Source organism: Limulus polyphemus, unplaced genomic scaffold (assembly GCF_000517525.1).
Source record: "Limulus polyphemus unplaced genomic scaffold, Limulus_polyphemus-2.1.2 Scaffold802, whole genome shotgun sequence".
In the NCBI taxonomy this organism is placed as follows: Eukaryota; Metazoa; Arthropoda; class Merostomata; order Xiphosura; family Limulidae; genus Limulus; species Limulus polyphemus.
The window spans coordinates 401405-411721 of record NW_013666412.1 but is presented as its reverse complement, the minus strand read 5'-3'; the positions used below and the strand labels follow the sequence as shown (position 1 = coordinate 411721).

At 33.4% G+C, this 10317-nt stretch overlaps 1 protein-coding gene across 1 annotated transcript in view; it reads left to right on the top strand.

Moving 5' to 3' along the window:
• The first annotated feature begins 2710 nt into the window (after positions 1–2710).
• The window catches only part of LOC106460604 (transmembrane protein 45B-like), a 22775-nt gene continuing 15168 nt past the window's right edge, over positions 2711–10317 (top strand). Inside the window, exons 1-2 of the mRNA XM_022387354.1 lie at positions 2711–2776; positions 4507–4568. The gene's annotated coding sequence lies outside the window, so the exon portion shown is untranslated. The remainder of the gene's footprint in view (positions 2777–4506; positions 4569–10317) is intronic.

The following is a 10317-nucleotide window of genomic DNA, read 5'->3' as shown; positions in this document are numbered from 1 at the left end:
TCAGAACTTTACAATACTATACTATACAGTGTTTCCTTTTATAACAATATTTATGTAATGACTGAGTCACAAGTTCTGGGAATGTATGTAAATATTGTAGCAAAAACTTTTAATTTCCTGTTCTTCTTTCCCCTGCTTCTTTTTTATTACACTAGCAAAAGTACCCGGCTTCGCTCGGGTTATTAGGTTTGTCAGTGTGTGTATTCAGAACTCATTTTAGCATAACAGTGTAGCCTATATACTTTTCTTGCTAAGCAATATGACATAAAAGCCACTGTTGGAACGCATTGTTACCAAAACACACTCAAATTTTTATATCTTAGAAATTGTTATATAAGGAACCATTTATTTTATATGCGAGTTTTCGCTAACTTGCCTCATTAAAAAAATGCGCATGCGCGCACGCACTTAAGTGTCTATCTATCTGTCTCTGATTTCTATTTATAATATAAGGAACAACTTTTTTCTCTGTGGTTTTTCGCTAGCTTGTCTCATTAAAAAGATGCGAACGCACGAGGATAAGATAAGTAATACACAGGTGCACACCCTCAGGGTCCACTTAGCATGGGTGAAAATTTTCAGGTTTCTAAATTCATTCCTTTTGGAGCTATGGCAGTCACACTTCTTTTCTATGTATATTTCCACTAGTTTGCCTCATAAAAAGATGCGCATGCACGTGAATAAGTAATGATACCCAGGTGCACACCCTCAGGGTCCATTTAGTATGTTTGTATAATTTCAGGTTTCTAGGTTCTTTCCTCTTGGAGTTATGGTGGTCACACACATAGAACCACAGACACGCCCATTTATTATTATAGATGATAACTCCAAAATCAAAACAATGGTGTCAACCAGTTTCACTGAGATGATATAGTTTCAAACAGAGTATCCGTTTTTATAAGTATTATTAACTAGTAGTAATTAAATAACATCAACTCTAGTGTAACCGATGTTATCATTACTCCTTGAAGTTAGCTTTCTTAAAGACATTTTGTCTTCCTTTACAAAACTTAGATACAAGGTGAAACAGGAATTACCAACCAAACAATAAATATTACACTTGGAATTTCATTGTATTTAGAACTTGTTTATAAATGCAACCTTCCTATGTCTATTGAAAATAATAAAGAAACTTTATTATAAAAATAAAGTAAATTCAGGGATGGCTAATATCAATCCCTCAAAAACAATGCAAACAAGATAGTAAGGATGGGATTTGCGTCATCCCTACATAATAGCACAAGGAAGAATTAACATATAGCAATATATATAACTATTAAATTGCAATTGATTTTAATTCATCCTATTTTGTCTGTTAACATTCTACTCCACTGTGGGCATGTGCTATTATATAGGGACGGTGCAAATGCCATCTCGAATATCTTCTTTGCATTGTTTTTAAAAGACTGATATGAGCCATCCTTGCATTTACTTCCTTTTCTGAAAGTTTTGTATTTACTTGTTTATATAGTAACGGTAAAGATTTCTGGGGTTTTCAACGTGTCTTAAACATCAACTTAAAGTAATCTCCATTGATATAATAATGGTAAATGTTGTTGGGTTCTTATATGTCCTGAATAGAGATTTAAAGTAATCCCTATGTATATAATGATAAAGATTGCTGGGTTTTTCGACGTGTCTTGAACATCAACTTAAAATAATCGCTTTGTATTTAATAATGGTAAAGATTTCTGGGTTTGAACGCGTTCTGAACAGTGATTTCATGTAATCGCTATATATATATAATAACGTGAAAGATTGCTCGGGTTTGAACACGACAACATGCTATCAATATAGTATTTTTCCTCGAAAAGACATCGGAAATGTTCTTGCATGTGGTGTTCCCACTCCTGCAAGTATGTTTTCTGTTTTTAATATGTGTTTAAATTTTGACGTCTATAAAGCCGTATTTTTATTCACATGATATCGTGAAAGCGCTTTTTAGGTGTGGTTAAATATTTTTTTTTATGATTACGCAAATGCTAATCTACATTTCACGATCATATTGCTGTTTGCGAATTCTGAATATTTAGGTGTAAAGATAACGTATTTCATGCATTTTACCAGCCCTATGCAGAAAACAAATTGATCATGGTTTCCTTCTGACAAACATTTCTTTAGTTGGATGGACGCACATGCTGGACTTTAAATGTAGCTGAGCAATGTTAACATGTGCTCATGTGCAGATAGATAGATAAGAGTCATTGTATGAGTAAAATTGTACTCTTAAAAATTCACATTGCAATCAAACTTCCAACATCGCCTGGTTTCTGAACCCTGTTTGTATCCCAAACATCATCTGTGTGCATTTATTTGTTCTTTTTTATCCTTTGTTCATGAATAACAATAACATTTTTGTCTTAAAAACTCGACGGATTGGGACATTGTACCCAGGGCACTCCGTGACTTTGTAACACACGTTCACCTCGCGGCTTGTAGGTATATTGTTTTCAAGACATGTTTATATTCTATTGTTGAAAGACTGCCAAGGAGCAAACTATTAATAATGCTAGTAATAAAGAAAATGAGAACATAAAAAACTCGAAAGGAAGTGCGCAAACAGTAGCTACACGAGCCCCGCAGCTATACTGAGACACCTTACAGTCTGACTGCATCTAAACGTAATGACTGAACGTGGTTCTCGACTGTTTTCAACAGGCGATACCAGAGAAAGCGCAATATTCCGGTGATCCACTGCTCACACTGCTCTCAGCCGGTGAAGACAGAGCAAACGCAAGATTTTAGTTGCCCAACGTTATCATCGAAGTAGGTAGAGGTGAGATTGAAGTAATTTAGCCTTTTTATTGTATACTAGATATGCTTTAAAAACATATATTCAAACTGACTCGTTCTTTAAACTCACATTTAATATAATGTACAGAAAAATGTTGTTTTTTGTAGCTTATTATTCATCGTTTATCACCCTTTATTTTTAACCAGCAGCTACACAATGAAATATGTGTGCTCGGCCCACTGCGGGTATCGAACCCAGTTTTTTAGAGTTATAAACCAACAGATTTGCCGGTAAGACACCGGGGAGGGCTTCTCGTGGTAGACATATCGCAGATAGGTTACTGTGTAACTTTGTGCTAAATACTTCAAAAAGTGTCATCTTTTAAAGTCTTATCTTACCGTATTTAATCTAACTTTATCAAAGTTGATATTATTATTCTTAAAAACAATAAAATTCTTAATTTAAGAGGCGATGTCGCAAGTTCCGAAAAGATCTTACATTCGCCAGAAATAATTGCTTAGTGGTTTAATGTTGATTCCCCCCCCCCTTATTTCCATTATAGTTAACATCTATTGCAACTGGTGTTAGTTTGTAGTAAATAAAAGCCTCGTAAAATGTCAACCCTCAAATTACAAACTTGTTTTTAATTGTATATCGTTCACACCTGGTAGGGTTCACATATTGCACCCTACTAAATAATTTTATGTTTTTGCTTGTTATAACATTCAATGTCACAAAATAAAAATAAACCCATCAAAAGATGGGTGAATCCCTCACATTCTCTGTAAAATACGTGGGGACAAGAACTGTGATCATTGGGTTCCATTGCACCTTTCTTGTTTGCATTTTTGATTACTCGTATGTTATTATGAACTTTGTAACCAATAGTCACACAAAACTAGTTCATACCTAGTTCAGAAAAGTATAGTTAAAACGTCGATCGCAAATTCTAGGGTTAGAATGATGTGAGAAATATGCAGGATTGACTTTAAAAGTGCTATTCTTGACACTGCAAAACATACGGGAAAATTTAGAATGTTTTATATCAATGCTGATTAAGTAAAATTATACCATTCTAGAAACAAAATTTAAACAACCGTCCAAGATTTAAAAAGGATTGTTTAAAATATAAAATCAATAGTCATTACAAAGCTATAAACAGCAAAAATACACTGAAGAATAGTGAATGCAATACTGTAAACAAATAATAAGGTAAAGTGAATTTTCAATGTTATATCGCTTTTTATTTAAGTTGCTCATTTTAAAACTCGTATTTTAGTTAAACTAAAGTCAACCAACAGATAACACTTGTTATATGATTCAAAACAGCTAGTTCATGGTGATAGAAGATAAAACATAATAGTCATTGAACTATCAAATACTTTTTATTCATGTGATTGATGTATACCCAGAAGAAAGAATTACAAAGTACACTCGGTGCATCTCGAAATACTAAAATTCATATTCTAATGACGCAAGATTTTGCCATGTAAAATCCTGAATTAACTAGCAGATTATATTCAGTTCCACTTGATCTTTTTTTTAGTACTCCCATCTTTCTATTCCGAGCAACACATTTCTTTTTTTCTCAACCGGAAGTTAAATTACATTTACAATTTAAAGACGTTCACCGATAGGTGGCACTATGCTAAGTTTACGATTACTTCTTCGTTCTTTGGGTCTGTGTTAAAAATAGGGACACGTTTTTAGTAATGTAGCAAGTGATTTTACATCGTTCTGACTTCTAAACGCATACCTCTGTTTCATTCTAGAGATTCAAGTGTAAAAAGGAAGCATCAGAGTTTTAACTTGGTAATATTAAACTGATGCAAAGGTAAGTCGATGTTTATTATTAACAAAACTTGCAAAGAAATTACCTACATACAAACATCACGTGTAAATGTAAAATGTAACGAATTATTTTATTTGAAACTAATTTTTCTAATCGAGTTTTCTTATTAAAAAGCACTACAAATATGAGAAAGAAAAAATACTTAATAGATTCTGTAAAACGGGAAAATGACATTTTTGAACGCTCTAGATTTTGAGTTCGATTTAACGCTGATTTTTAAGTGCTGGAGAAGTGGCTAAACATCATGACGTGATGTCCGTCGGTCTTATGTGCAATATTCAAGGCATACATTACAGAATGCCATCTTTCACTTAATGACCTATACACATGAATTGTGGTTGATTACAACTTAGAATTTGGGAAAGAGGACACTGATGTTTTTTCCTTTTTTTAGCATTTTAGTAATTCATTTGATGCTTTTCTTTTCTTACTCCTCTACATTCGGGAACCAAGGGCTCGTAATGTCCTCATAATAATATATTATAACCATCAGCACAGTGACCAGAACCAAGGGCATTTAATATCATCACTACGACATATGATAACTATCTTGACAATGACTGGAACCTAGGACTTATAATGTTCTCACAACAACAAATCATAACCATAGCAAAATGACTGCAACCAAGGCCTCACTATATCTTTATAACGGCAAATAATAACCAATGACAAAAGAAATAAAATAAATAAATCTAGTATATCCTCATGGATAGTAATGTTCTAATCTAGTGGCAAGAATTCTAAGAATGCATATATGATACATACTTTTAATTTAGTTTCTAAACGAAAACAAGCTATTACTAGTGTTACATGAAAATTTCAAGAGAAGACCTAGTTGTACAGAATTGAGTAAAGTTGAATTTTCGAAAATAACTATACAACTACAAATGAAATATGTTCAATATAAAATAAAAATGAACATAATCATAGATAGAAAGCCAAGGTTTGTACTACTAGTAAAAGGAACAGGTATTTTTAATAACTTGTTGGAACCTGAAATTCCTCATACTTTTAGTCATTGGGAATCAGACCTGAAAAAAAAAATATATATATATATATATATATAAACTACGAACGTTTACTGACTTTCTATGATTTATTTAACAGTCAGTACTCATGAATACTGGGGCAGGGCTGTGCTTACAATAGCTTTACTGTAATAGAGTAAATGATGTATCAAACATGTCGGAAAAAGGGCTTTTATAAAACAAATAGATCACTAAAGTAGAACGCTGATTTTTTTTAATATAAAAAGAAGTTGTAATAATGTTTTCGGTGATAAAAAGGATTCGCATAAACACAAAATACACATACACTGCAACAGATAAAAATAAGAATCACTGGACGCCGAGACGTAAAATATGCTTACTTGTTCACGGAAGTGCAAATACAACTGAAATGTTTAGCACAATTAACATTTAAACAAATAAAACCGGAGTGTTGATATTATAAAAAACCTGAATCAACTAGAAGAGATATTGAGGTTTATATAATAAAAATCGAACATTGCAAAAATGTAAATAACATCTATTCAGACATTTTCCTCTACAGAGTAATATTAACGTTGTCTTCGATATTAAACTAAAACTATTGTTCCTACTACAGCTGCAGTATAGGATCTTAGGAGACATTTCTTTTTTTCTGTTTGTAAAAATCATAAACAGTGGAAGTATATAAATATATATATTGTTATTTTTGATGGATTTAAAATACTGTGTTAAATTGTTTGTTTTGTAGTTAAGCACAAAGCTACACGATGGGCTATCTGTGCTCTGCCCACCACGGGTATCGAAACCCGAATTCTAGCGTTGTAAGTCCGCAGACATACCGCTTTGCCACCTGGGGGCCTGTGTTAAATTATAAATATTTGTTTGCTATTTGTGCAGTTATATCTTGCAGACTTGGCTAACAGGCGTGGTGAAGGGGTTTATCATGGATAATGTTTGTAATTCAACTAGATGAAAACTCTATAAGTTTTTCTCATGTTATTACTCTTCTGTTATACAAGTTAATATATTTGTCACTTAAACCTGTGAGAAAGTTCCTCAGTTAAAATCTTGTTGTAACTTAAATGATTGAGTTAATAATGCAGCGTTTAAATATTTTCACCTTTTAAGCTTACTGTTAAAAAGATTACGAGATGGGCTTAGGTTGATTTGTTTATGTTTTTATTTAAATCCGGTAAAAGAAATAAGAATAAGCCTACTGAGGAATTATGGTTGTGTAACACAGACTGTCAGTTTTGTAATCTCCATAAAGAAGCAAAACTTTAGTAAATTGCTATGTTGAACTCAAGAGTTATTCTACCAAAAAGACCCAAAATTTGAAATGACTTTCCTTTCTTCAGTAAGTAGAGAAGTTTTATTTATTAAATCTACATGTCAACTATAAACAAATCCAGAGAGAGCTCGACATAAAACTATGTAAAAACAGCATGCGCAGGTAGTAAGCTAGTTTGATGGATGAATAATATGATATGCAAGGACACGTATACTTTAATTGAACGGTTGTCACGATAGTTGCTAGGGGCTCAACAATGAATATACACAATGAAAATAATCATCCAAGCGAGACCGGCCTTGCAGTCAAGCCCTCTGCATATATTATAAACAACAAAAAGTAATAAGAATAAAACGCGACGAATTGTCTTGGGCGTATGCTAAGATATTTTCGTACACGGTTATATTAATAATTCTGTCACGTACTTTAAAATTTTTAGGCAAGTTACGATTACTTCAAAATAAAGTATAAAAAATGTTTGAAGGTGTATATTATGCACGACCGTTTATGCAGGACCAGATGAGAGGCTGTTCAGTCGTCTGTCAAAGAGCTTACAGATTACTTGATACATACATACATATATATATGATTGTATATGTATATATGGTTCCTTATCGATAAGTCTTAGAACATATAATGCTAAAGATCGGGTTTTGGTACCCGCGGTGGGCAGAACTTGTAGCGTTGCCCCTAGCAACAAACGATACGTATATACGATATAATAATAGTATAATAGTTACACGTTTCATAAAACAAAGGAAAAGTTAAAACTATTTATACGATACTTAATCAGGTCTCATTGGATGTATATTTGCAGTACAGTGCAGAAGCGCAAGCGTGAATTATACTTGTTGAAAATATACTAAATAATACAAGTATACTATCGTAAAAGGAGTCTTACTCATTGGGTTATGGTGAAATGATAGCTTGTTTTGTTTTTTTTACACTACTTAAATGTACATTATTTCCTCGTGTTCTGTTCGCAGGATAAATGTTCGAAATAAACTAAATGTCAGGCAGTTATAACGAATCATTACTGCTAAGCTGACCACAGTTTATCCTCATTGTTATCTGTGTTTGACACGCATTTTGTTTCAATCACTATTTTTAGTTAATAAGGAACGTTCCTTTGCTGCAAGTGTATAAACTATATTTCATTTTAAATACTAATCATTCGGTAACTCTTTGTTCTTTTTTTGGGGGGGGAGTAACTGCTTCGCTCTATGATGTGTTTAAACAGAAATCTTATAATAATGACTGTAATCTGAAATTGAAACACACGTACTAACTGCTAATGTCCCCATGTGGACAGCGGTAAGTCTACGGATTTGCAACGCTAACATCCGGGGTTCGATTCCCCGCGGTGAACACGGCAGGTAGCCCAATGTGGCTTTACTATAACACACACACTAACTGCCAAATCATATATTTAGTTCAAGCTGGAAAACTCGTCCGCTAGAGGGCAAACTTTAAACGGGTTCAAACAACTCGAACACATGTTTCATTCACAAGAACGTGTTTGAGTACTTGAAAAACGACACTTTGTTAATAGTTAATGACTACGTGACGAAACATACTTTTTTTCAGCACACGTTTACAGTCAGTTACTTCAACAGAGTAAACTGAAACACACTTGTGTGTAACATGAGACTGGTATTGGGCGATGAACGTTGAGAGTGAATGAATGGTTAGATGACTCGCATGCTGAATGAAAACTTCAGTTCCGTGTTACTGATTGGTTAGTATATTTGAATATAACGAAACTGTAAGTGTCGATTGTTTGCAGTTAAGCGCAAAGCTACACAATGGGCTATCTGTGCTCTGCCCACCATGAATATCGAAACCCGGTTTCTAGCGATGTAAGTCCGCATACGTACCGCTGTGCCACTGGGGGGCATAATTGTCGAATCAGCAGGATAAGGTTGAAACTAGTATGTCTGTTGTGTCTAAAGTACAATTATCGTATACGTAACGAATAATGAAACAAAAATGTAATTGCAAAAGCATTATGTCGAATTATACTATTTATACTATGTATTATACTATGTCGAACTACATGGACTTTTCATATTTTAAGGTAAAAAAAAGCCAATGCTTTGAGGTCATGTTAAACTTTACAACAATAAAAAAAACAAAAAAACAATTGAGTTTCTAATCTGAATCAAGATAAGTATAGTAATGATGAAATTTACAACTATCTGTATACAGATAAGAAAAGCTGTTCTTTATCTTAGTAGTGAGTACTTAAATAGAACTAAAGACTTCCTCTCTGTTGATGGTCATGAGTTACTGAAGTAGGGGTACATAATTGTCAATAGTTAAACTAACTTTGAGGGGATATCTGGAAGAAAAAAGTCATTCTTCGACCATACGCCTTCTAGGCATGAATATAACTTGATCATTTGAATGATTCTAAAGGACTATAGAGACAATAGTCTCTTTAAGTGCATTCTCATAAATGCTCGGTTGTGAAGACTAGAAATGTTTTCCTAGCGACAAACGCTGGAGTAAACAGGAATGATATGAGAATACAGATAAAAATTAACATGTTTTCTGATATATAACTTAATGTATAACCCAAGTTCTGATTTACCATTTGAGCCAGGCGTGTGTTTTTTATTAGCATTCCCGGATTGTGGATCAAAGGATTCGTTGTTCGTGAACCACTGATATAAAAATACGTTCCGAATTTGGGGTCGTAGGTGCGCTATAAGAGTGGTGGTCAAATTCAATCATAAATGGTTAACCCAAGAATTTGCGGTTGGTAGTATTGTCTAGCTCCCTATCCTCTAGACCATGACTTCAAAAATTAGAAACGGCTATGCACAAACATCCCATGTGTAGCTTTGTGAAATTTTGAAAACACATAATCATGTTGACCACATATAATTAATATTGTTATTGGTGACAGCTAAATAATCAGTTATTCGAAGTAATCAACGCAGTTTTAACTTTATGCCTATGATTTTACTTAATAAATGTAACAGCAACAAATACCGAAACTTTTATTGCCTTTTTTGAAGTTAAAACCGAATACTTCGCTAAATGAGCATGCGCCCTTCATGCATTTGTAGCCTTCGATGATGACAATGAATCTCAAAAATTCTTCAAATATTCAGTAAATCTAAAGAAATAACATCTACAACTAGCCAAATTACAACCACACCACAGTCAATGAGTAGACACTTATTTACTGAGCTGGCTCAGTAGCCTAACAACTAAATCATTTCTGTCCATTGTCTATATATATATTAGGTCATCAAGAAATTAATATCGCTTTTTTTAGATGAAAAAACCTGAACAGCTTATATATCAAAACAACATTTGTTAAATGGAATAGGCTCAGTTCTTATCGATGATGCTTTTCCATCTTACAGTCGGGTTGTTAATGCCCTGATTAAAGAAATCACTTGGCTTTGAAGCAAAAAACATGTCGATGTCGTCTTTAACA